At 37.5% G+C, this 25,180-nt stretch overlaps 1 protein-coding gene across 6 annotated transcripts in view; it reads left to right on the forward strand.

Moving 5' to 3' along the window:
- CELF1 (CUGBP Elav-like family member 1) overlaps window positions 1–25,180 on the forward strand; it is a 112,971-nt gene that overhangs the window by 53,344 nt on the left and 34,447 nt on the right. For all 6 annotated transcript variants that reach the window (XM_027837854.1, XM_027837855.1, XM_027837858.1 and 3 more), the window contains exon 2: window positions 1,149–1,188. The gene's annotated coding sequence lies outside the window, so the exon portion shown is untranslated. The remainder of the gene's footprint in view (window positions 1–1,148; window positions 1,189–25,180) is intronic.

The raw sequence follows: 25,180 nt of genomic DNA on the forward strand, positions 1-25,180 counted from the left end.
CTCTTGTTCAGTTCTGGCGTGGAAAGAGTCAGTTTTACATTGAATTTCTTGATAATGATTTGGTCTAGTACGAATTTCAGCATTCTTTCTGGAGTAGCAGTGTGGGAGTTGGGTTAGATTACCTCCTTCTCAGGCAGCCATCCTGGCAAGATTTCCCCCTGCTTCTTCAAGAGCTCTGTACTGGAAAAAGTATTGCTTAATATTTCCCACTTGTAAAGCATGTTTAGTATTAGGATAACATAACAAGTTAGCCTACACCTGAAAATTAGTCAAGAAATTAACTCATTTTCATCATAACTATCCATATTGTCAAGTGTCTTTTACTTTATTGCTCTGACGAATATCTTTTTTAATTCTTTCATAATTTCTGTAGTAGAAATTATTGTCCCTTTGTAATTTTAAGCTGTTTTTTACTTTCACCAGAGTAAGCTAGGCATAGATAGCAACATCAGAAATATTGCTGTTAATAGTTGATGTGAATACAAATTTGTGGGATTTCTAGCAAACAGTTTGGCCTTGATCCTTACCCATAAGAGCTTTATTTTTAACATTACTGGACAGACTGGTTTTGTGGTTTCTCAGTTTGCTTTTTACCTTCTATTAACTTTCCCATCTTGAGATTTCTTTGGTTTCTGTGGTATACCACTAACTCTGGGGTCTCTGAAATTCATTTACTTAGGCAAGAACTCAATTTCTTTCTGGTAGTCTGGTAGGACTTGGGAAAATTGCACTAGGAGGCTTCAGATAGTATCATTAGTAACACCATGTTTTTTATATTCTTATTATTGAGAAGAGAGTTTTTTCAGATTCCTAAGAGTAGATTTGTGATCTAGAAGATACGTGGTGGGGACTCAGAGTGTTGTCGATTCTTAGTTTTGGGCAGGATGACTTTAGGCAGTTTCTTCAACCCATTGGTTCCCTTTTATGTTAATTTATTGATTTATTTATAATTATACTTTGATATATTAGGTGGTATTATATATATCCAGAAGAGTGAAATGCTTATATTTTCCTATCCTCTGCCATGATGGTGAAAGGGCTTTTCTTCAGAAGGAAGCAATATATGTGAAACATGGGTTGTGGTATCAAAGGTACTTTGTTGGACATGGAACACTTACTCATTCTTATGTGTTTTCTTTGTTTTCTAGAGTGAAGACAAATCCAGAGAAGAGAAGTGTGAAACTACAGGTATGGGCCTGATGGAAGTTTTCCTATTGAATAATCCTCAATTTGTACAATACATAGAAAAACTGCCTTCAGAAAGATGAAAGTGTCCCTCTTTTATATCTTAAGACACTTGAACATTTTCTTTCATGCCTTCTTCTATTTACAGGCATATTCTTGACCTTTTTTCTCTTTCTTTGAGATAAAACTGCATAGTCCCTGGCATATAGGAAGTGCTATGTTAATGATTGTTCTCTCCTTCCTTTCCCAAAAGGCCGTAAGCAAAGGGGCCTCTTGCCAGGCATGTTATAGAAGGTATTTTTGTTCAGCTTACACTGGATAGCTTATGCAGTTCCCACTTCTGATTGTCAGCCTGGTTGTGGGTGGCCCCAGAAGGCACAACTAGAAGCATTAGTGGGAATTCCCAGAGAGAAACATAGTCTTTGTGTACAGAAAGCACCCTGATGATAAGAGCTGTCCAAAAGGACATGTTCTCCAGGGGTCAGCTTGCTCCTTTTACGGGTCTTCAGTCAAAGGCAGAGGACCACAATTCTCAAATTGTAGAGGGGGGATTTCATATGTGTTATGGATTGGACTCTGTCTCTGAGATCACTTTTTAAAAACTCAGATTCAATGGATCTTTGTGATCTTTTCATTTCTGATTTTATTTTTAGCTCTGTGATCATCAAGCAGACCTATTGATTCTCCAGCTTTCTTTGTTATAGTTATGTTTTTGTTTTCTTTTAAATTTTTTTATTAATTTTTTTTGATTTATCAATAATCACTTCCATATGCTTTTGAGTTTAAAATTTTTCTCCCCCTTCCTCCCCACCACCCTCCCCAAGATGGTGCACAATCTGATATAGGCTATACATTTACATTCATATTAAACATTTTCACATTAGTGGTGTTGTAAGTAGAAATTAAAATCAATAGGAGGAACCATTGGAAAGAGGAAACAAAACTCAACAGAAGAGAAAAAAAATAACAATTCGGCTTCCATAGTTTATAGTTATGTTTTCTAAGATCCTCTTAGTAAAGCAAGGTTGTTCCTCAATTTTTTTTCTCAACTTATTTCTTGTTTATACTTGACTTAAAAGGTGACTTTGTAGACTTCTCTCAATTTTCACTTGACCTGTTTTTCCTTTTGGAAGAAACAAAAAATGCCTTTTATTTGACCTCTCCTTTTAGCTTTACTTCGAATTTTATTTGATCAGTTGTCTCTCTGGGGTGTTTTGTTTTTTTTTCTTTCAGTCTTGACAAACACCCATTGAGCTGTTAAATTTTCTCCTAAGGAGCCTTCTGTAAATTGGTTCGACTGTACCTCTCAGTTTTTCCCCATTTCTGCATTTTGTTCCTTTCTCTAAGATTGAGTAGCTGGGACAGATATCTCTGGTTTTCCTTTTTCTACTGAGATTTTGAATTAATAGACTCTCAAACATTATTGAGGCAGCTACGGAATAGTGGCTAGAAATCTAGACTTGGAGGTGGGAAAATGTAGATTTAAATCTTGTCTCTAAATCATACTGATAGTTTTACTGGACAAATCACTCTGTGTGTTTTAGGTAAGTCTAAGACTGAGTTGCAGATTAGGTGCAGATTTGCATTGGTAGAGAAAGTTTCCTTATCAAGGATTCCTCTATCAAGGAAATCCCAGGTCTGGCTCTTCCTCCTCTCTTTATGCTCCCCTCCCCCATATGTACAGTGTCTGTGCTAGAAAGAGCCTGCTCCAGCCTTCAGTGTTTTACAAGTGAGAGAAATTGAAACTATGTCTTTTGTATATGCTTACTTCTCTCTTAACACTGCTAGCCAAAATTACCTTCTGCCTGAACTATTTTGTAGGCTGCTAGTGGGTCTCTCTGCCTTAAATCTCTTTCCACTTCAGGCCACCCTCCACCCAGCTTTTAAAGTGATCTGAAAACACAGATCTCACCAAGTCACAACTCTTTCTTCCCCTCCAGTCCCTTTCAATAAATTCTAATTGGCTCCCTTTCTACCTCTAAGATAAAATATAAAATGCTCCGGCTTTCAAACCCCTTCATAAAATACCCACCCACTCCCTTCCCAGACTTCTTGTCTTACTTTGCCATTTGGTGACCCTGCTGTTCTGCATATAGGACACTCCCATATTCTTGGAGATGCATTCTCAGTGGCTATACCCCAGGCCTGGAATTCTCTCCCTCCTCATCTCCAACTCCGACCCTCCCTGGCTTCCTTCAAGTCCCAGTAAAATCCCACCTTGGACAAGAAGCTTTTTTGATTGTCTTTTATGCTTATAACTTCGCTTTGGTGACTGTCTCCAGTTTCTCCTTTTGGAACTTGTTTTTACATATCTATTTGCACCTTGCCACCTCCTTTGGCCTGGGAGCTCCTTGAGAACCATCTTTCTTTGTATCCCTAACTCTTAGCACAGTGTCTGGCACATAGTAGACATTTAATAATGATTACTGCCCAAGCTAAATTCATGATCCACTTCTCTTTATTCTCAATCCAATTCACTTTATGCTATGTGATGCTGAATATAATAAGCAACATTTATGTAGCATGTTAAGGTTTGCAGAGTATTTTATGCATTTTATCTCTTGATCTGCACCACAACCATATGTGAAGTAGTGCTTTTTACATTACATTACAGAAGGGGAACCTGGGGTCTAAGATAGGTTAAGTGACTTGCCCAGGGTCATAAAATCAGTAAGTGACTGAATGAAGCAGGATTTGAATTCAAGTCCATTATTCCTTCCATTATACCATAGTGCCTTCCATTTTAATTTTTTTATTAAAATTTTATTGTGAGAGAAAGATTTTTTTGTAAACAGTGAAGTACTTTGTATTCACTCTTACTGTTACTTATAACTGGTATCCAGCTTATTCACAAAGAAAAGTTATATTTTATAAAATATTTTTCTTGTAGTGTGATTTAACAATGCAAGTTCACATCTCTTTAGGTGCCTTCAACTTCACAACATACGTTCCTTAAAGTAGCCCCAGTAAAACTTGTTTATTTTTATTTATGCAGTTTGGTTTCTTATTGCAAAATAACACTTGTTTTCAAAATCTCCCTCTCCTACTCTTTTTTTCCTGTGAACTTTACGTTGTAACAAATATTAAAAAAGAGAAAAGAAATAGCAAAACCAAGTAAAGAAGCTGCGCGTTAACACGGTCTCAAAAGCAGTGTTATCATTTCATATTCATTGTCTTCTACCTCTGTCATGGAAGGAGGCAGGTGCCTTTTCTCAACTCTGGCATTTTGTTTCTTTTTATTATTTTACATTGCTGTAGTCATTGTGGGCATCATCTTCTTGGTTCTGCTTATTTCGTTCTGTGTCAGTGCTTATAAATCTTGTCATACTTTTTGAATTGTTCATATTTCTATGGATAGTTGTAGTTCTTTTATGTAATTATGCACCAACATTTCATTACATTCATGTAACACAATTTGTTTATCCATCTTCTACTCGAATGGCATCCACTTTGTTTCAGTTGTCTGCTACTACAAAAGGGCTGCTGAGAATATTTTGAGATAAAAGAGAACTTTGTATCTTTGAGCTTCTCACGTCCTATACCTGTGATCTCTGACTTCCCTCCCTCCTTCCTTTCCTGTATTTCCATTTGTTTTTTAAAATAGACCAATTTATCGTCCCACCAGCAGGTTTCCAGTGTGGCTGTCCTCACAGAACCTCCCCAGTATTGACTGTCCACATCTTTGAACATTTTTGGCAAATTGTTGAGTGGAGAGTTTGATTTCTCTTTTTTTGGGATGATTTGGAATAGTCTTTTAGTGCTGGTTGATGTTAGCAGTTCTTTTGAGAACTGTTTTTTCATATCACTGTTTTTTACCACTTCTCCCTTAAGGGTATGGAGTGCCTTGGTTTCACATATTTCTGTTAAGGGTAATATTCTATGTATTTTAATGTCAAACCCTTATCAAAGATAAGGTCATAGGGTATCCAAAAACCTTCTTCCCAACTTTGGCTTAAGGTTTTTTTTTTTTTTATTTTTGTTTTTGTTTTTGTTTGTTTTTTGGCTTAAGGTTTAAGCATGTAACATTTGCCACATTAATTTTCATAATATATGTATATAAGGGAAAGCTTTCCAATTCACTTAACAATGTTTATTCTTGTATGCTTGCTGCTGATCCTGAGTTATTTGGCATCTGGATGATTACTTTTTCAACAGTATTTTCTTATTGACTTTACTAATAAGTGGAACCAAACAACTCTATATAGAAGGGGTCCTGCATTGCTCTTTGTAGAGAGGAAACCAGGGCAAAGAGAAGTAATTTGATCAGTATGATACTGGGTGAAAATAGGGTTTACCGTCTGCTGTCTTACAGACAGAAGTCTAAGGTGTGCATAGGGGAAAGGGTGCAAAGAACTTCGCTTTATGGTTCTAGCTTGCTCCTGAGGTGTTACTGTTCAACCGTGGTCATGATCAGAACAGCTGTTAGGATGTAGCATTAATGCTCCTGCTCTAAACAATTTCCAAATAGTGAGCCAGAAAGCTCTAGAAATTGCCCCCTCCCCCAACAAAAAAACAAAACAAACACAAATTGGAGTTGTTACTTTGTCTCCCAATTTGTACCAGGACTAACTGAAGAGTAGACGGTTATTAGATCTTCCTAGGTCAACTCCCACCTTTCACTTTTATGAGGTCAGCCTCATAATCCCAAATTCTTAAAGGTTTCCCATTTTCCCTCTTAAGGCAGAATGGAAAGGCCTTTGTTAGAAATCCAGAGTGAAATGCAGTGTGTTTTACACAGCTCAGAGATAATGGTAAGAGGCAAAGCAGTACTGGCTATAGAGTGTGCAATCGAGAACTTCAGGTAAAACTAGAAAGGAGCCTGAAAAGTTCTCAGAATGACTTCTTACTCAGCGTCGTCTTAAGTAAGTCAGGGCCTAAACGTTGAAGTCCTTTGTTGCTCGGAGGACCATAGAACAGAAACAGGAACATCACATTTGCCTGATATTTATCTCTGCTGCTGATCCATATTAGAATTTTTATGTGTGGGTTCTACACATCCCAGTTCTGTTAACATCACTGATTGAACCCTTTTGTCCTTGAGGATTCATGCCTTTTTAAAATAGTTACTGATATGTTTATGTGAAGGTGTTTTCTTTTTTAAATTAAGACCAACTGAAAAACTGAATAAATATTATTAAGAAACTATTTTAAAAACAGAAGATTTAATAATATTGACCTTGTGCCTCACAATCATACAGAATCAAGGGTTTTTGAAAACGGCTGTTATTTACTAATAAAGCGGAGAGATACAACCATTCTCCCTCCCCTAAACATCCCTACTCCTTTTAGAAGCATGTAGTTGACTCATTTAGGTAGGAGGATCACAGAAATTTAGAACAGGAAGGGAATGTAGATGCCATTTGATCCAGTCCTCTCATTTTACAAGTAGAGAAACAGATACTCAGATCGGGAAGGTACTTGCGCATGGATCCACAGGTAGGAAGGAGCAGAGGCAGGATTCCAGCTCAGCCCTCAAGGCTCCAGATACACACCACACCTTACTGCCTCTTTGAGTTGAAGGGAGTGTTGTCACTGACTGGAACACCTTCCAATGTGTGGGGGGAGTTGTGTTTGCTTTGGCCTTCTTATTTACTTGAGACACTGGAATACATAAAGGACCTATGATTTCATTGTAGTTACTCCCTTAACCTTAGGTGATAGTCTTCCTGAGTTGCTGTGGAATGAAAAAAATTAATTGGTTTGATGACTAGACTCATGATGAAAAGTCTTTCCAAACAGCTATACTAATAATCAGGAAAGAGTTTATTGTTGGACTCTTGTTTGAAGCATTATAAATTAGGCAGTTACTGCAAGAACTTAAAGAACCTAGGGTCACCTCTGCACCATGATACGAGGCATTAGAATAGGACTTTAGTGGAGAATTGCCTGGGATGTATGACCATATATAGTAGTTAGTATCGTACCCATTGTTAACCCATTCAGATAAGGGCTGTATTTATAACTCAAGTTAAAACAGCCAGAATTCTTTCTCTGTAAAATATTTGAGGCTGCAACAGATCTTAATGATGAGATTATTGGTTCAGGTAATCCCATGCTTTGGGGGACTTTGGGAACTGATGTTTAGAGGAAGGAGTTTGGGGAATGAGAAACAAGTCTGTGTTTCTTCCACTCTGTTACCCATTGCTATCTTCATGGATCTGACACTGTTTATCTGACAGTGCACTTAGTACTGCTTTGCCAGGGAAAACCACACAAAACAAGCCTACTGCATCAGCACTTTCATTGTGTGTAGAGTGAAGCCTCCTTTTACATGGTTACAGCCCCTTTTTAATCCATTACTCTCTTGCCCCTTTCCCATCCCATCCTGTGTCTGTGTCATTTACTGCTGGTCTTCCTGAGCTGCTTCTACTCTTTCCAGTTTGTTGTTGTTGTGAGGCTCAGGAGTCTTAAGCTCTGTACGTTTGTTGGTCAGACAAATATAGCAAGTTTAGGATCGTCAATTTTGAACAGAAGAGTGAGGCGATGGCTGCATTTAAGTTGGATTTCCTTCCAGAAATGATGGTGGATCACTGCTCTTTGAATGCCAGCCCTGTGTAAGTATAAATATATATATATATATATATATATATATATATTTTTTTTTTATGGTCTGGTTTTTATTATAAGCAAATATAATGGATTGTTTTTCCTCTTCTTATTTCCTTCAACTGGTCTCTTCCAGAAGGTTAAAGAATTGAAATTCGGGGAGAGAAAGAGTTAACCCTTTTAAGACAGCTGTCTTTGTATCCCCAGATTGGTTCTCTTGTTAGTAAATGCTGCCTAGGCCAAAGTGCTCTTCATAGAGTGTGCTCTATAGAGCTCTAACCCTATCAGCTAAATGATTCTGTTTCTGCAAACTGTACTCTTTCTGTATAGATTGTATAGTATCACATGGTACTTTGGAACATGGTAACTTTTTTTTAAGTACCTGTAAGAAGCCTATTACAGTGGATTCTGTTGGTAGTTCATGCCTAGTATAGGTCTACATATTCCTGCTCAGCTCACATTAAAATTAAAAACTTTTATCTGTGGTAGATGACAATCAAATAATCAAAACCTTAATTCTGAATGGAGTAAAATTTGCACAAATAAATTGAGTAAGAATCAAAAAAATTATCTTTTAACTGATAATGTCAGAAGTGACAGCAACATGAACACTGCTGAAATAGAGACAAGGTTTTAAGTTGTCTGCAGGGAATGCAAACCTGGCCCTTACTAGTATTGCAGAAGGGACACATTTCTAGCCCTGTCTCACTTGCCTTAGCATCAGTCACTGAGGCACATGTAGCCTGCTCTTAAAAACTGGGAATTTCTATCTACCAGGTATAAGGAACATTGTTCATATAGCAGGTGATACTGAGCTCAGGTCTTCTCATGCACACTAGTGGTCTGTGTTATCAGTATAAGAACCAAATCCCTTTTTTGGGAAAGGAAAACTTTTATGATGGTTAGGGGAACCCCTGAGTCAGAGGGACTTGTTCTTTTGAAGCAGATCCTTTTCCTATGCTGTCTTTCCCATTTTTTAAAATAATTGGATTTTATTGTATTTTGTGTGTCTTCCCCTAAAGGTTCAGCAGTGGTATTCGGGTAAAGTCAGAGTATCTTAACAAATCTGTAATCATTTACAAAGGTTTAAAAAGTGCTTTCCTCACACCCACCCTGGATGAGGATGGTAATTGGGATAGGCACCAGACCTGTGGTTTCATTAGTGTCAGGTATTCCTACACAGTTTCTAAGTCTTGAAGAGTTGTTCGATGATTTGCATGGAGTCCCTTTACATCTGTGGGTGGGCAGTGACCAGCCGACTGCCCGAGATCTCAGCAGACCCCAGAGACTTGCTTATCTTGCTGCTCCGCCAGCTGCTAGTGTGTGTTACAGGCAGGACTTGGGCCTACGACTTCATATGAAGGCTTTATGAACAGCCTGTGTTCCAGTGTGCCAAATTGCCTCTCATTCTGATAATAAAAATAACGGACGTGGAGTCTATTAGAGACATTGTGGAACCTTTTTATGCATAGGCCATGGATCCAGCTGGAGCTTTCTCTCGCTTACTCAGTGTTCCCCCTCCCCATCAGCTGTTGTTGGTGGTGGTGGTGTTCAGTCGTGTTCAACTCTTTTGTGATCCCATTTGGGATTTTTCTGACAGAGATACTGGGGTGGTTTACCATTTCCTTCTCCAACTCATTTTATAATAAGGAAACTGAGGTAAATCGGGTTAAGTGACTTACCCAAGGTCATACAACTAGACTGTGTCTACAGCCAGATTTGAACTCAGGAAGGGAAGTCTTTCTGACTCTAGACCTGGTGCTCTGTCCACTGAACCACCTTGCTGCCATTCACCATTGATGGTTTTCTTAATTGTCTTTTTACTGGTAAATGGCATAAGGTGGTAGTCTAAATCTTTTTTTAAAAAAACTTTTTTTTTAGAGTAACAAGTATTGGTTCTCCTTGCTACCTCCCTTCTTGGGGGTGTGGGGGAAGCACAAACTCTTGTGACACGTGTAGTCAAGCAAAACAAATTCTTTCTTTGGTAAATGGTATAAGATGGTGGTCTAAATCTTTTTTCTTTTTTTGCAATCTTTTTTGCTTTTTAGAGTAACAAGTATTGATTGTCTCTGCTTGCCACCTGTCCCCCTGCCTCCCTTCTTGGGGGTGTGGGAGAAACAAAAACTCTTGTGACATATGTATAGTCAGGCAAAACAGATCCCCTCCAAACCTTTTTCATTCTGCGTCTTAAACCCTCTCTGTCAGGTGTGGTCCTCTGGAATTTTTAGATAATAATTGCATTAATAGAGTTCTTCGGACTTTCAAAAGTTGTTTTTCTTTACTGTGTTGTTAAAGTTTGTTCTTCTTACTTCACTCTGCATCAGGTTATACCAGTCTTCCCAGTTTTCTCTGAAATGACCCTTTCTGGTATTTGTTATGGCCCCCAAAGTCACCCATACCATGTGGATACCATACTTTATTAACCATTCTGCAGTTGATGGGCACCCCTTAGTTTCTTTTTCTTGACCAAACAAGTGATAGAGAGGGAAAAGAGTTAACTATATAAATGTTTGTATGGAAGAGTCCTTTTCATCTTTCTTTAACCTCTTTGAGGGCTGGGCCTAGTAGTGGTATCAAGTCAGAGTATGTATAGGTGATTGACTTATGGGGCATAGTTCCAAATTGCTTTGCAAAATGGCTAAGCCAATTGCTAGCACTACCATTTTTTCCCTATTGATGATAGCTTATATTTTTTCCTTTGAAAACTAAAACTACCTGTTCATATCCTTTGGATGTTTATTGGTTCTTATTCTTAAATTTTTGAATCAATTCCTTATAGATCTTAGAAATGAGACTTTTATCAGAGAATCTTGCTGCAAAGATTTTTTTCCAGTTAACCGTTTCCCTTCTAATTTTAGCAGTATTCATTATGTTTGTGCTGAATTAAAAAAAAATTGTTATCAAAATATCCCAGCTTATCAAGTCAACAGACATTTATTAAGCACTCAGTCTATATCAGGCCCTGTGCTGAGTGCTGCATACACAATGATGCAAAAAACAGTCCCTGCTGTCAAGGAGCTCACAGACTAATGGAGAGAAAACAGCATATAAACAACTCTGTGTGTGTGGGTGTGGGTGGGTGTGGGTGTGTGGGTGTGTGGGTGTAAATTTGAAGTCTTCTCTATCCCTTATTAGGACAAGAGTTTTTCCTCTATCTTGTGGTTTACTTTTTACAGCCTTTCTTTCCCTTTGGTTATAATGCTTTTAGCTGAGGTTCTTACACTAATAAAAACATAGATCCTGCATGTAGTGCATTTGACTTTTTCGAGGTCCTTTGAGGTCTGTGATCTCATTTTCTTCTCCTAGACTTCTTGTGATATAAGGGGGCCAGGTAGAATCCTTTATTGTAGCTAATACTGGAGGAAATAATGAGACCAGGGATTCTTAACCGGTTTTTCATATCATGTAACTCCTTAGGCAGCCTGATGAAGCCTATGGACTTTATCTCAGAATAATGTTTTTAAATGGGTAGCTAGGTAGTACGCTGGATAGAGTGCCAGGCCTGTGAGTCTAGCCTGACACACATAACAGCTGTGTAACCCTGGGCAAGTCACTTAACCTCTGTTTGCCTCAGTTCTCTCATTTGTAAAATGGGGGTAATAATGGCACCTATCTTGTAGTGGGATTGTGAGGATCAAATGAGATGATAATTGTAAAATACTTAGCGCATTTCATGGCACATAGTATGTACTGTATTATATAATAGTTAGCTATTATTAAGTGCATAAAGTACATAGGTTTCTCAAGGAAACCAATTATATTTAAATAGTTACTAAAATATTTTTTAAAAACAAATTCACCAGCCTGGGTTAAGAACTCCAGACTAGCCCAAGGTCATTTAGCTCATGAATGCAGAGCTGAAGCTATGTTAAACTGAAAATTTAAGAGCTGGAAAGAACTTTCAAAGCTTCTCATAGTACAGATGAGGAAACTGAAGCACTGGGAGGTTTCAGTTGGCCCAAGGTCACACAATTAGTAAATAGCTCTCTGTCTCCAAATCAGCTGTTCTTCAGAAAATAATTTTTGTAACTGAACAGAGCACCAAATAAAATGGTTATTTTCAAGTGTATTGTAGAACAAAAAAAAGATGATTATGCATGAAATGGTAGCTCTCTATCTGGTATAGCTTGCTTTTCTTTTTAATTATATAATATATTCACATAACATTTGATGCGCTCCTTGTCTGAGATTCTTTTCCTTATGTTCTCCTAACGGGGGTTTTTTAAGAAGATGCATCAGTTTTCCTTTTTATTTTTTATTGGCCTATTCCTATTCCTTCTCTCTTTTACTTCCTCTCCCCTCTTACATAATAATATCAAGTCTGTCATCACTCTTTTAGTAAGTGGGTAGCTTGCTTCGTCAATAGTCTTCTGAAATCGAGGTTGGTCATTGCATCGATCGGGATTCTTTGGTCTTTAAAAATTATCTTTTCAGTGGTGTTATAAATTGTTCTCTTGCTTCTGCTCACTTCATTCAGGATCAGTTCATGCAAGTTTTCCCAGGTTTCTCTGAAAGTTAAGACAACAAGCATTTGTGATTTTACTTATAATGTATCAAACACTGTGCTAAGCACTTGGTATACCAAGAGAATCAAATGAAACCTTTCTCTCAAGTATTTCATGATGTGATGGAAAAAGACAACATAAAGACAACTCTGTATTCACAAGATCCTCCCAGAGGACAGGCAGTAGCATTAAGGCTAAGATTTTTAGCTGAGACTTGAAGGGAGCCTGGAGGTAGGATCAGAAAGGAGAGAATTCTGGACATGAGGGGCAGTCGGAAAACATGCCCCAAGTTGGGAGGGAGAGCACCTTATTTGAAGAAGAGCCAGGACCCCAAGGTCACTGTATCATAGGGTATGTTGAGAGGGCAGTGAGGTGTAAGACGGAAAGTGGGGAAACTACTAGGTTAGGAATGACTTGAAAAGCCATTTGTTACCAGTACACTGCTTATCCACAAAAAAGAAGCTGTTATTTATAGAACACTTTTCTTTTCTTTCTTTTTTAAAAATTTTATTATTTATTTTGATTTCTCAATAATCACTTCCATAAGCTTTTGAGTTTAAAATTTTTCTCCCTCTTCCTCCCCACCAGCCTCCCCAAGACGCACAAATCTGATATAGGCTATACATTTACATTCATATTAAACATTTTCACATTAGTGATGTTGTAAGTAAAAATTAAAACCAATAGGAGGAACCATCAAAAAGAGGAAACAAAACTCAACAGAAGAGGAAAAAAATAGCAATTCGACTTCCATAGTTCTCTCTTTGGATGTGGATAGCATTTTCCATCACAAGGCCTCTGGAGATGTCTTAGATCCTTGTATTGCCAGGAAGGGTTAAGTTTATCAATATTAGTCATTACACAGCGTGGCTGTTATTGTGTACACTGTTCTCTTGGTTCTGCTCACTTCACTCAGCATCAGACCATACAAGTCTTTCCAGGTTTTTCTGAAGTCAGCCTGTTCATCATTTCTTATAGCATAATAGTATTCCATCACATTCATATACCACAACTTGCTCAGTCATTCCCCAATTGATGAGCATCCTCTCGATTTCCAATTCTTTGCCACCAGAAAAAGAGCTTCTGTGAATATTTTTGTACATGTAGGTCCTTTTCCCGTTTGTGTAATCTCTTTGGGATATAGCCCTGGAAGTGCTATTGCTGGGTCAAAGGGTATGCACGTTTTTATAGCCCTTTGGACATAGTATAGAACAGTTGTGTCATTTAACAATGGCAGTTCACGTATCTAGGAGGGCTGTAAACTTTACGGTGTAGTTTCATGTACAACTTTTTCTTTATGTTGTACTTTGTATATGAAAATGCTCATTTTGGTTGATGTGGAGTTAAGTTGAGACTTTTAAGAATGGAAAATAGAGAGGAAAAAAATAATTCTTTAAAAGAAGAAGAAAGTGCTGCTTAATCCAGGGCAGACCCGATATAGAATAGAACATCATGTTACATTCTGGGCACCACAGTTTAGGAAGTACATTGATAAGTTGGGAAATATCTATGGGAAAGCATTCACAATGGGAGACCATTGAAGAGCTCAGCCTTAAGATCACAACATGAGGATTGGCTAAAGGAACTGGGGAAGTCCATGTGAGAGGCATCTTGGTTTGAACCGTTGTCCCCTGAAAAAGGACAGTTCTCATCTCCTTGGCCTCTGAGGATGGAATGAGGAACCCTGAATAGAAGTGGCTTAGAGGGAGATTCAGCTTGAAGTAAAGGAAAGGAGGGCTTAACCAAAGCAAAAAGGCTTTGCTGTTTGTGATAGTGGCCATGGCCACTACAACAGGGTCAGGGACTTGGTCTAGCCCCTTCCTATTGTTCCCAAAAAGTCAGGTCACCCAAAGAGTAACAGGAAGAATGTTAAATTTATTAGATAATTAAAAAGAAAAATAAACTGTCCATAATGGAGACTCCCAGTTTCATGTACATGACTCTTCCGTTATACTGTGTACAAAGAAATCACCAGTGATTCCTCCCACCACTTAATAGGATTTCATTTTTTTCCAATTACATGTAAAGTTTTCAACATTCACTTTTATAAGATTGAGTTCCAGATTTTTCTCCCTCCCCCCTCCCCAAGACAACAAGCAGTCTGTTATAGATTATATATACATGTACAATCGTATTAATCATATTTCCACATTAGTCATGTTGTGAAAGAAGAATCAGAACAAAAAGGAAGAACCATGAGAAAGAAAAAACAATAAAACTGTGAAAATAGTGAAAAAGCTTTGATCTGCATTCAGACTCCATAGTTCTGTCTCTGTATGTGGATAGCATTTTCCATCATGAGTCTTTTAGAATTGTCTTTGATTATTGTATTGCTAAGAACTAGTTCTATCATGTTGATCATCCCACAATGTTGCTGGTAAATAGTGAGCATTTGATGGGAGATTCTGGCCCCAAATCCAGTACCCTTTCTAGTGTACTCCATTGCCAGAAAGTGAGCTGACCAGTGGTTGAGCCTGCCGCAAAGAGCATCTTTCATTAAGTATTATTGGGACCCGATTGCTTCTGAGAGCCTTTCTACTTCTGCTTAGGTGGCCTCTAACGCTAGTTCTAGGTTAAGAAATTAGGTATTCTGTGTTCTGTGGAATCTTGTTCAAATAGAGCATTCTTATAGAAGTTATCTATAGAGTTGTCTGATCTATCAATTTGCCTTCTTGTAGAACTGTTATATAATAAAAATCATCCAGGTCAAATGGATACATTTCTTATTAGACAGTGATTCCAAAACTTTCTTTGGTCACCTTATCTTTTGTCTAAACACCTCACTGAAAAATCTTCATATCTCAACCAAATCACTTTCCCTATGGTTTACTCATTCGTTTTTTTTTCCCACAGCTGTTTTGTAGCCTTTAGATTAGTGTTTCTCAACTTTCTTTCTGACTTACCTCTGATGTCCACATTTTCCATCGCATATGAAATATACAGTGCTGGGCCGGGAGTCAGGAAGAGTTCAAATCCAACCTCAGATACTCACTAGCGATGTGACCCTGGGCAAGTCACTTAACCTTGTTTGCCTCACTTTCTTCATCTGTAAAATGAACTGGGGAAGGAAATGGCAAACCACTCTAGTATCTTTGCCAGTAAAAGCACAAATGGGATCATGAGTGAAAAACAACATGAGAAGGTGACAACTTTAATTTGGTAGAGCAAATCCGTACTAGCGCTCCCCATAGCAGTGATATTCTAGGTCTACTCGCTAAGGGAAAGGAAAGAGCATTTGTTAAAATACCTACTCTGTGCCAGGCACTGTAGTAAGTGCTATACAAATATTTCTCGTTTGATCCTCACAATATCTCTGGGATTTAATAGCTATTATGATACCTATTTTATAGTCAGAAACTGAGGCTGACAGAGGTTAAGGTTCTTCCTTAAGGCTTGAGTCTGAAGCTGAATGTGAATTCAGGTTTTTGTAACTCTAGACCTAGCCCTCTGTCCACTGCGCCACCTAGTGGCCTGTACGGCAGAGGAATCTTTGAGAGTTTGTAAACATTTTGTTGAAGCTTTCAATTATAAGCCTCCAAACAGTAGATTTTGGTAATCAAGCTTAAAAAAAAAAAAAGCAAATAAATGGAGTGGCGAGAAGACGAGACAATAAAAAGGGGGGAGGGGGAGAAGAAAATGGGGAAAAGACCCGAAAAGCAAGTCTGGAAGAGAGGAAGAAAGAACCTGAAGTAGAGCCCCTTAGTGTATCGGGAAGAAAACGATCTCTGCTGGCCATTCTGCGCCAGCATTTCCCCGTCTTGTCTCAGAGCCAGTAGCACTTGGCATCTTTTTACAAAACCAGTCTACCTTCTTGCACTTGGGGAGAGTCATGGCTGCTGCCTTTCCTCCCACCAGAAGAATCAGAATAAATGTAGAGAGTTGCTAAGGATGATGCAGTGGAGCCTGAAGCCTGGAAGATCCAAGGTCAAAACCCAAACTGAGTGTGACCCTGGGCAAGCCCTTTGCCCTCTTGGAGCGTCAGGTCCTTGCCTTTCAAATGAAAGGGTTGGACTAGATCAGAGGCTCCCAAACTTCTTTGGCCTACTGTCCCCTTTTCAAAAAAGAAATTACCCAGCACCCCCCTAGGGTTAGGTTAGGGTTAGGTTAACCCTTTTTTAAGCTACTACTGTCCCCTGGGTCGTTCTAGTACCCCCCTGGGGGCATTACCATCCACTTTGGGATCCTGTGCACTAGATGGTCCCTAAGATTGCTCTGACCTAGAAGTATGTGTTGCTCTCTGTTAGTCAGTTCCTTTTCCCTAGGTCTTTATAAGCCAATCCCTCCATATACTCTAACTCATGGCCACCCAACACCCGTCAAAGTAGAGGTTAGGACACAGGGTGAGTTGAAGATGAAGGGGTCATATCTGGAGAATAAAAGTAAGGGGTGAGGGAGGATTATACTAGGAGAAGGAGAAAGGGAGAGATAGAACAGGGTAAATTATCTCACAAAAAAAAAACCAGAAAAGAAAAGGCTCTTACAGTGGAGGGGAAATGGGGAAGGTGAGAGAATGAGTGAATCTTATTCTCATAGGATTTGACTTAAGGAGAGAATAACATACACATTCAATTGGGTATGGAAATCTGTCTTACCCTACAGGAAAATAGGGGGGGAAGGGGAAAAAAGAGTAGGGGGATGATAGCGAGGAGGACAAATTGGGAAAGGGGGTAATCAGGAGCAAATATTTTTGAGGAGGAACAGAGTCAAAAGAAAGAATAGAATAAATGGGGGGGTGGGATAGGATTAAGGGAAATAGAGTTAGTTTTTCACAGCATGTCTACTATGGAAGTGTTTTGCATAACTGCACATGTATAACCTATATTGAGTTGCTTGCCTTTTCAATGAGGGTGGGTGGGGAGGGAGGAAGGGAGAAAATTTGGAACCCAAAGTTTTAAAAACACATGTTTAAAAAAAATGTTTTCACATGCAACTGGAAAATAAGAAATACAGGAAATGGGGTACAGAAATCTATCCTGCCCTACAGGAAAATAGAAGGGGAAGGGGATAAGAGAAGGGGGGGAGAGATAGCAGGGAAAGCAGACTAGGGGAAGGGGTATTCAGAATGCATGCCATCTTAGGGTGGGGGGAGGGGCAAGATGGGGTGAAAATTTGGAACTCAAAATCTTGTGGAAATAAATGCTGAAAACTAAAAATAAATAAATTTTATTTAAAAAAAAAGTTGAGGTTAGGTACTGCTTTTCTGAAGCTTTGGAGCATATCCTCTCTGTGGGAGATTGAGATACATTTGTGATTTGAAACTAGAATGTTTTATTATTAGGTGTTTAATCATCAGTCAATATAATTCTTCACACTAACAAGCAGATACCTTTCTATTACCCTCAGAAAACCTTAAACTTTCAAAGTATGTTAACTTGAACAGGGTTGTAATAAAATTACTCTACTTATTTCCATGTCTTCTAAACATTTTTCTTTTGTATATTTTTTTCAGTTTTTGTTGTAGCTGTCATTTTTTTTAATTAAAAATTTTTTTTTAAAAATTTTTAGGCAGTTGGGGTTAAGTGACTTGCCCAGGGTCACACAGCTAGTAAGTGTCAAGTGTTTGATCTGAGACCGGATTTGAATTCAGGTCCTCCTGAGTTCAGGACCGGTGTTCTATCCACTGTGCTACCTAGCTCCCCCCGAAGCTGTCATTTTTACAAAGTTGTAGTCAAGTGTGTATATTGTTTTGTTTTTGCTTTCTTCACGCTGCATTACTTCATGTACGTCTTCCCATATTTGGGTTCATATTTGTCATTTTTAAGGTGCAGTATTACTCCATTGCATTTACATACCAGCATTCAGTCATTCTGAAATCACTGGATATGTGGATTATTCCCCTATTTTTGCTGTTAAGACTAATGTTGCTACAAATGGTTTTGTGCAGATTGGTTAAATTGACCAAACAGGAAATAACCTAAATCAATAAATCAGACTAAAGAGAACTTTCAACAAGCCACTGGACATGTAAAGTTCTAAGGGCCAAGTAGAGCAAGTGAATTTTATTAAATATCTAAAGAATAATCACTGTATTGTGTAAACTTATCAGAAAATAGAGAAAGAAATAATTTTATCATTTTTTTGTGAACTGAATGTTTCTAATACCCCAACTAGGTCAGGTTAAGGTAAAGAGACAAAAAGGAAATAATTGCAGCCCTCGAGGATACCTTCTAATGGAGGTAGGGAGAATGACCACATATATGTAGGGATAGGGCATTGAATCGATGATTTCATTAGTGTAGGTTACTTGCAGATGAAGAACCTTTTTCCACTAATGTAGATTGTCATCTCTTCTCTGACAATTTGAGAGAATTCTACAATGAAGTGACTTGCATGGGTCTTATGGCCGGCAGACATCCGAGGTGGTGGGTACTTGAGCACAGGTCTTTGTTGCTTTGAGGCCATCTCTCTGTCCGTTATGTTACATTGTTGTTCATCAGCATATACAAAGAAAGACAGCTAATATATAAGAAATGATTGCTGGTGCCTGATGGAGGGACTCACACTGAATAAGATGAAGGGCAGTTGAGTACCAGTCTGCCCCTGGGTCAGAAGGATATGTGAAAGGGTAGGGCAGAGTTACAGTGGGATGAAGCCATATGGGAGAGATGGGGCTGAGGAAACAGAGAGTGGGAGCCAGGGAAAGAAACTTGAACTTGACGGTCAGTGCCTTCTTCATAATAGCAATAATAATAATGTTGATTTGATTATCAGTCCTTGAATAAGTGGTGGAATACATGTGGAGCTATAGGGTTATGAAGGTAGTGTTTGAGATACACATTCCCCAACCCCTCAGTCAGGTTCAGTTGTTCCATAGCATGGTGAAGGGCGTGGACTGATAGTGTGATGGAGGAGTGGCTGCTTTGTACATGGAACTTCTTGGTCCTGCCTGCTGCTGAGGCTTCCCCATCCCAGCTGTCTCTTCAGTCTCAGCAACCCTGTGATGGTAAGTGTTAGGGATATTTCCCCCCTGTTACAGATAAAGAAACTGAGGCCCAGGAAGACTAAATGATATGCACAGGGTCCTAGAGCTTTTAAGTGTTGGAAGTAGTATTTGAACCAGTACTTTTTATTATAGCATATTGTTTTGTTTTGTTTTTTGTTTGTTTTATCAAGTAGCGTTTATACAAGATATACTAAGGTAATTCAGTGTTAGAAATACCATCAGTATAATCATATCATAGAAAGGCAAGGTGATAAGATAGAGAGCTTATCTTAAAAGGTCAGGAAAACTTGGATTCAAGTCCTACTTTTAACACATACTGATGATGTAATGGTGGGTAAGTCTTAATCACTTAACCTCTCAATGCTCTAGGCAACTAAGACTATAATTTGCAGAGAAAGTGCAGACTTGCATATTAGTAGAGTGATTCCACTCACTCAGGAATTCCTTATACCAATGAAATTACAGGTTAAGTTCATATCCATATAATCAAATCATGAAAGTTTTTTGAAAAAAGAAATCTGTTCATATTTAAAAGAACAGTAGTACAATAACAGTATAATAATGGAAGGTTTTTACTTTATATGGTAAATTTTTATTTGTAACCAAAAATTTCAAATTTTAATTTGAAACCATTATATCTAATGCCTTTTAAGGTTTCCTGTTATGAATAAGGGAGCTTTGTCTGCTTTTACTAGATAATATTTAGAACAGTTAATAAAGAAAAGGTGACAAGAATAGACAGTTAAAACATCTTTATTTGTAGATGATTCAGTAACAAAATTTCATCAAGATTATAGCTTCCTCAGAATCGTGGGGAGTAGTATAAGTTGACAGAAATTCATTAGCATTTCTGTATATCAGTAATCAGATTTAGGAGAAATGAATGGAGAAATATCACTTACAGTAATGATAAGTATATCAAATACTTAGGCATTAACGTACCAAGACACAAGATCTATATAGAGGCAACTGTAAAAAATTTTTTTGTACAAATCAAGGATTTGAATGATGACGGTAGGTTCAGCTAACATATGAATAATAATTAGTTTTCAGTTTTAAGTAATGACAAAATTTATATCACAACAGTCAGTATTAACAAGGGAAATGATCAAAGGAAAGGAAAAATTTCCTAGGAAAGTGGTCCCTATTTCATAAGAACTGCTGGAGAAAAACTATAAAGTAATCTAGTAGATTTAAAAAAAAATTTTATTATTTAATTTAAAAGAAAAAATGTTTTTCAATCATCAAAATCCACTTTCTTCCTCCTACCTCCACATTTCCCCTCCCCATTGGTAACAAAAGAAAAGTAAAACTCCTATTACAGAGGTTAAGCAAAACGAATTTCCACATTGGCCATGTTATATACATCCGTGTACTTGTGTGTATGTCTCAGTGTCTCATTTTGTACTCAAGTCTTCCCCTTTTCTATCAGGAAGTGGGTAATAGATTTCATTATTAGTCCTCTGGAATTGTGGTAAGTCATTACACTGATCAGACTTCCTAATTCTTTCATTTTATTCTTTATCAGTTCACGTAAGTCTTCCTGAGTTGCTCTGAAAACAACCCCATTTGTTCCATCACATTTATATACCATAATTTACTCGGCCATTTTCCAGTTTACAGGCACCTGTTAAGAGGCCTATTTTTTAACACCTCAAAAAGAGATATAAATATTTTTACATATCCTTAGAGTTTGTTTTTAGGTATTAGTATTAAGGAACAATTAAGTGGAATATTGGTATTAAAGGAGTCCTCTCCCTTAATCTACTGTCCCTCTAATTTCGCCTTTTCCCTCCTGTTTTCTTGCTGAGTAAAATGTATTTCTTTACCCAACCTGCGTGCGTGTGTTCTTCTCCTTTGACTTGTTCAGATGAGTCAAGCGTCAGCTCTTCCCCCTACCTCTTCCTTGACGATATAGATATCTGCTTGCATACTCTCATTATATGAGGTAATTTTCCATAATCTTCCTTTTACTTCTACCCATACTAATTCCTCTTTGCCTCTTTTTTTATTCTTCTCTTAAGATCATCATGACACAACAGAGCGCTCTCAGGCCTTGTCTAATTAAACTCCCTCTGTGGACCCTCATTATGTTAGGGTTCAAAGATAACATGTATCATCTCCCCATATTTTAATATAATCTGTTTATCCTTGTTTAGTCCCTTGTGATTATGTATTTATTTATTTATGTTTTTCTTAACTCTTGTGTTTGAACTTCAAAGCTTCTATGTAGCTCTGGTCTTTTCATTGGTATTGCTTTGAAAATCCCGTTTCATTAAAGGTCCATTTTCCCTCTGTAGGATTTTGCTTACTTTTGTTGGATAAGTTATTATTGGTTGTAAATCTGTCTATCCTTTGCCTTTTGGAATATTGTATTCCATGCTCCCTGCTCCTTTATAGTGGTGGCTGGTAAATTGTGTGTGATCCTTACTATAGTTCCTTGATACTTGAATGCTTTCTTTCTGGCTACTTGCAATATTCTTGCTTTGACCTAAAAGCTGTGGATTTTGGCTATAGTGTTCCTTGTAACTTTCTTTTTGAGATGTTTTTTTTTTTCAGGAATTGAATCTGGAAGAAATTAAGAGAGCAACATCTTAAATAATATTTTGCAAAAAATTTTAAAATGAACCTGGTGTAGATATTTTTTCTCTTCTTTTTTTGTAATAATTTTCTTTTCTTTTCTTTTAAATTCAATTTTATTTTCTGTTCTGAATTATATACCTCCCTCCCTCATTGAGAAAGCAAGAAAAACAAAACCCTTTACAACTATATATAACTATATCCACAAAACCCCCAATATGCTGCACTCTGAGCCAATCACCAGTCTTATCTGAGGTAGATAGAATGCTTTATCATGAGTCTCTGGAACTGTGGTAGGTTGTTGTTGTATCCATCAGTGTTCCAGTCTTTCAAAATTGTTTATTTTTACAATATTATTTTTACTATAAAGTTTCCTGGTTTAACTCACTTCACTTTTTATCAGTTCCTATGGGTCTAACCAAGTTTTTCTAAAACCATTCTCTTCATCATTTCTTATAGCACATTAGCTTTCTATCACATACACAAACCATAACTTGTTCAGCCGTTCCCCAATTGATGGGTATTCCCTAAGTTTCCAGTTCTTTACCTCCATGAATAGAGGTGCTATGAATATTTTTGTACATATTTGTACATTTGTATCATTTCTTCTCTCTTTTGGATATATTCCTAATAGTGGTATCACTGGACCAAAGGATATGCTTTCCAGGATGGCTATACTGAATACCAGCCCTTTCACATAATGTTACCTTCCTTGTTGTCTACTTTGCCAATCTCATGGGTGTGAGGTGGAACCTCAGAAATGTTTTTTATAGAAGTAGGTATTGTATTTCGTAAAAATCCTTTTAATCTATTATTAAAAATACTCTTTGTTCATTAATATGGCCTGTTTTTATAGTTTTTCTTATATTGAAGTTTGCATTCCAAGCATTTAGTTGGGGGTTTTAGATTTCCTACTTTTCTAGTTTTTTGAGTTTTTAAAAAAATCTCATACCAATTCATTGTTTTGTCTCCCCTCACCTCACCCATTTTAAAAGAAAGCGTTTAGATAAATTTTACCCTGAGGACTGCTTTAGCTGTATCCCATAAGTTTTGATATTTTTGTCTCATTCTAATTTTTTTTTGATGAAATTTTCTATTATTTCTATAATTTATACTTTGACCCACTAATATTTTAGGATTAAGTTATAGTTTCCAATTAATTTTAATTTCTTTTTTCTGAGGTTCTTTAGGGAATATAATTTCTATTGCAATGTGGTCAGTAAAAGATGTATCTAGTAATTCTCTTTTTCTTCATTTTTTGGTGAGATTTTATGGTAAGTTTTTGTAAATATGTCATATGCCTGAGAAGTATACAGACTCTTTTTTATTCTCATGAAGTAATCACCGCAGAGCTAGCATCTCTATTTTTCTAAAGTTATTTAATTTCTTTCTTACTTTTTATTATATTTGTCTAAATCTAAGAAGAGTACATTAAGGTTTCCCCACTCTTATGGCTTTACTGTATTTCCCTGCAATTCATTTGACTTCTTTAAGTATTCAGCTGTTCTGCCATTGTGGTGGGGGGGGGGGTATTGATTTTGATTCGTTAATATCATGCCTTTCAGCATAATGTAGTTTCCTTGCTTATTTCTTCTTATTGTAGCCTTGATTGAAATCATGCTTTATATTCCTGATTCTTGAGTCAAAACTTAATAGGTTTTGCTCCATCCTCTCAGTTTGACTCTGTCTAAAGGTTTTGTTTCAAGTATATTGTTTATAAACAACGAGTGGTTGGATTCTGCTGTCTCTTCTTGTGTGTGTGTATTTTTTTGTTTTTTTTTTGTGAAGTAGTGAGGGTTAAATGACTTAACTTAACCAGAGTCGCACAGCTAGTGAGTGTTATGTGTCTGAGGATGGATTTGAACTCAGGTCCTCCTGACTTCAGGACCAGTGCTGTATCCACTGCACCACCTAGCTGCCCCTACTATCTCTTCTTTAACTTAATAGGTGAATTCATCCCATTCATATTGGCAAATATAATTATTGCATCCTATCTCTGTCTCCATCTTTAAAAAGAAGAAAGTGGTTTAAAAAAAAAAAGGTTTACCCTAATACTTTTTTATCTTTTAAAAGATGAGGTTAGTTTGTTTCCTTCTTGTCCTCTTCCTCTTACCCTGTCTGCATCATAGGTTTTTATTCTTTATTTCCTTTTAATTCTCCCTTCACACTCCTTTCCTCTGACACTGGAGTTTATCTTCCTTATGACTACTCCCTCACCTGTCTTATCTTCCCTCTTAAACTTCCCTCTTCCACTCCCTGGCCCCACTTAACATTTTATTTCTACACCACATTTTTTGTGTGTATATGAGGTACCTCATTTGGTCTGAGTGAGATGAAAGTGAGGTTCAGGGATGTTTGTTCCCCCTTTCCTTCCTCCATGTTTGTGCACTCTTCATCTCATGCCTCCTTGTTAGGCATAAGTTAGTGGATTCCATTGTGTTCCTCTTCCTTTCTTCTCCACTGTAGTCCCCTAGCCATCTGCCTCCATCTTCTCAGCCTTGCAAACAGTACAGAGCTGCTTCTGGACCCTCTGCTAGGATAGCAGGAAACAGAGTCCTGGAGTCAGGAGGAACTGAGGGAAATCTAGTCTCCATCACTTTCCAGCTCTGGGACCCTGGGGAAGTCACCCCACTTCCCTGAGCTTGAGCTCCTCCTCTGCAAAATGAAGGTAATAAGAGCATCCCTTCCTCCCCTCCTACCCTGCTTGTTGTGAGGATCAAATTGAGAAAATATTTTCAAAGTATTGGCAAAACTTCAAGTGCTGGATAGATGGTAGATATTATTATTGCTATTGTTACTGTCTCGTCCAACTTTCTCTGTCACCCTTAAGGAGATTAGAGGTCTGATTTCTCCTTTCCCGCCCCTGTTGAAACATGTGCACCTTCTTATGTTTCTCTTTTTTTCCTGTGTTTCCATTTCAGGGGAGTCTATACATTTCTGGCCTTAATCAGGAATGCTTGGAAATCCTCTATTTCATTTAAGTTCAATTTTTCCCCATATAGAATTATAAGCAGTTTTGTCAGATAAGTTATTCTATCACCTGAACATCTAGGTGTTCCTGGGATTTTTTGCTTTGGAGTTTCTTTCAGGAGACATGCTTTTGGTTTTGTTTTGTTTTGTTTTTAATTTTGCTCCTTGGTCCTAAGAGAGCTATTCGATTTCAATTTATAATTATTTGAAATATGGTATCCAGATTTTTATTTCTTAAGTCATCCTTTTGAGGTAGTCCATTGATTCTCAGATTATCTCTGCTTGTCCTATATTTGAAGTTAGTTGTTTTTGATAATACATACCTTAAATCTTCTTGCATTTTTTTCAGTCTTTTTATTTTGTTTTACTATTTCTTATTGTCTCACCAAATCCTTCTTTCCTCTCTTTGGCCTGTTCTAGTTTCAGAGTGAGGCTTGCCACTGTTCTATGC

The sequence above is a fragment of the Vombatus ursinus genome, unplaced genomic scaffold (assembly GCF_900497805.2).
Source record: "Vombatus ursinus unplaced genomic scaffold, bare-nosed wombat genome assembly UNPS02014822.1, whole genome shotgun sequence".
In the NCBI taxonomy this organism is placed as follows: domain Eukaryota; kingdom Metazoa; phylum Chordata; class Mammalia; order Diprotodontia; family Vombatidae; genus Vombatus; species Vombatus ursinus.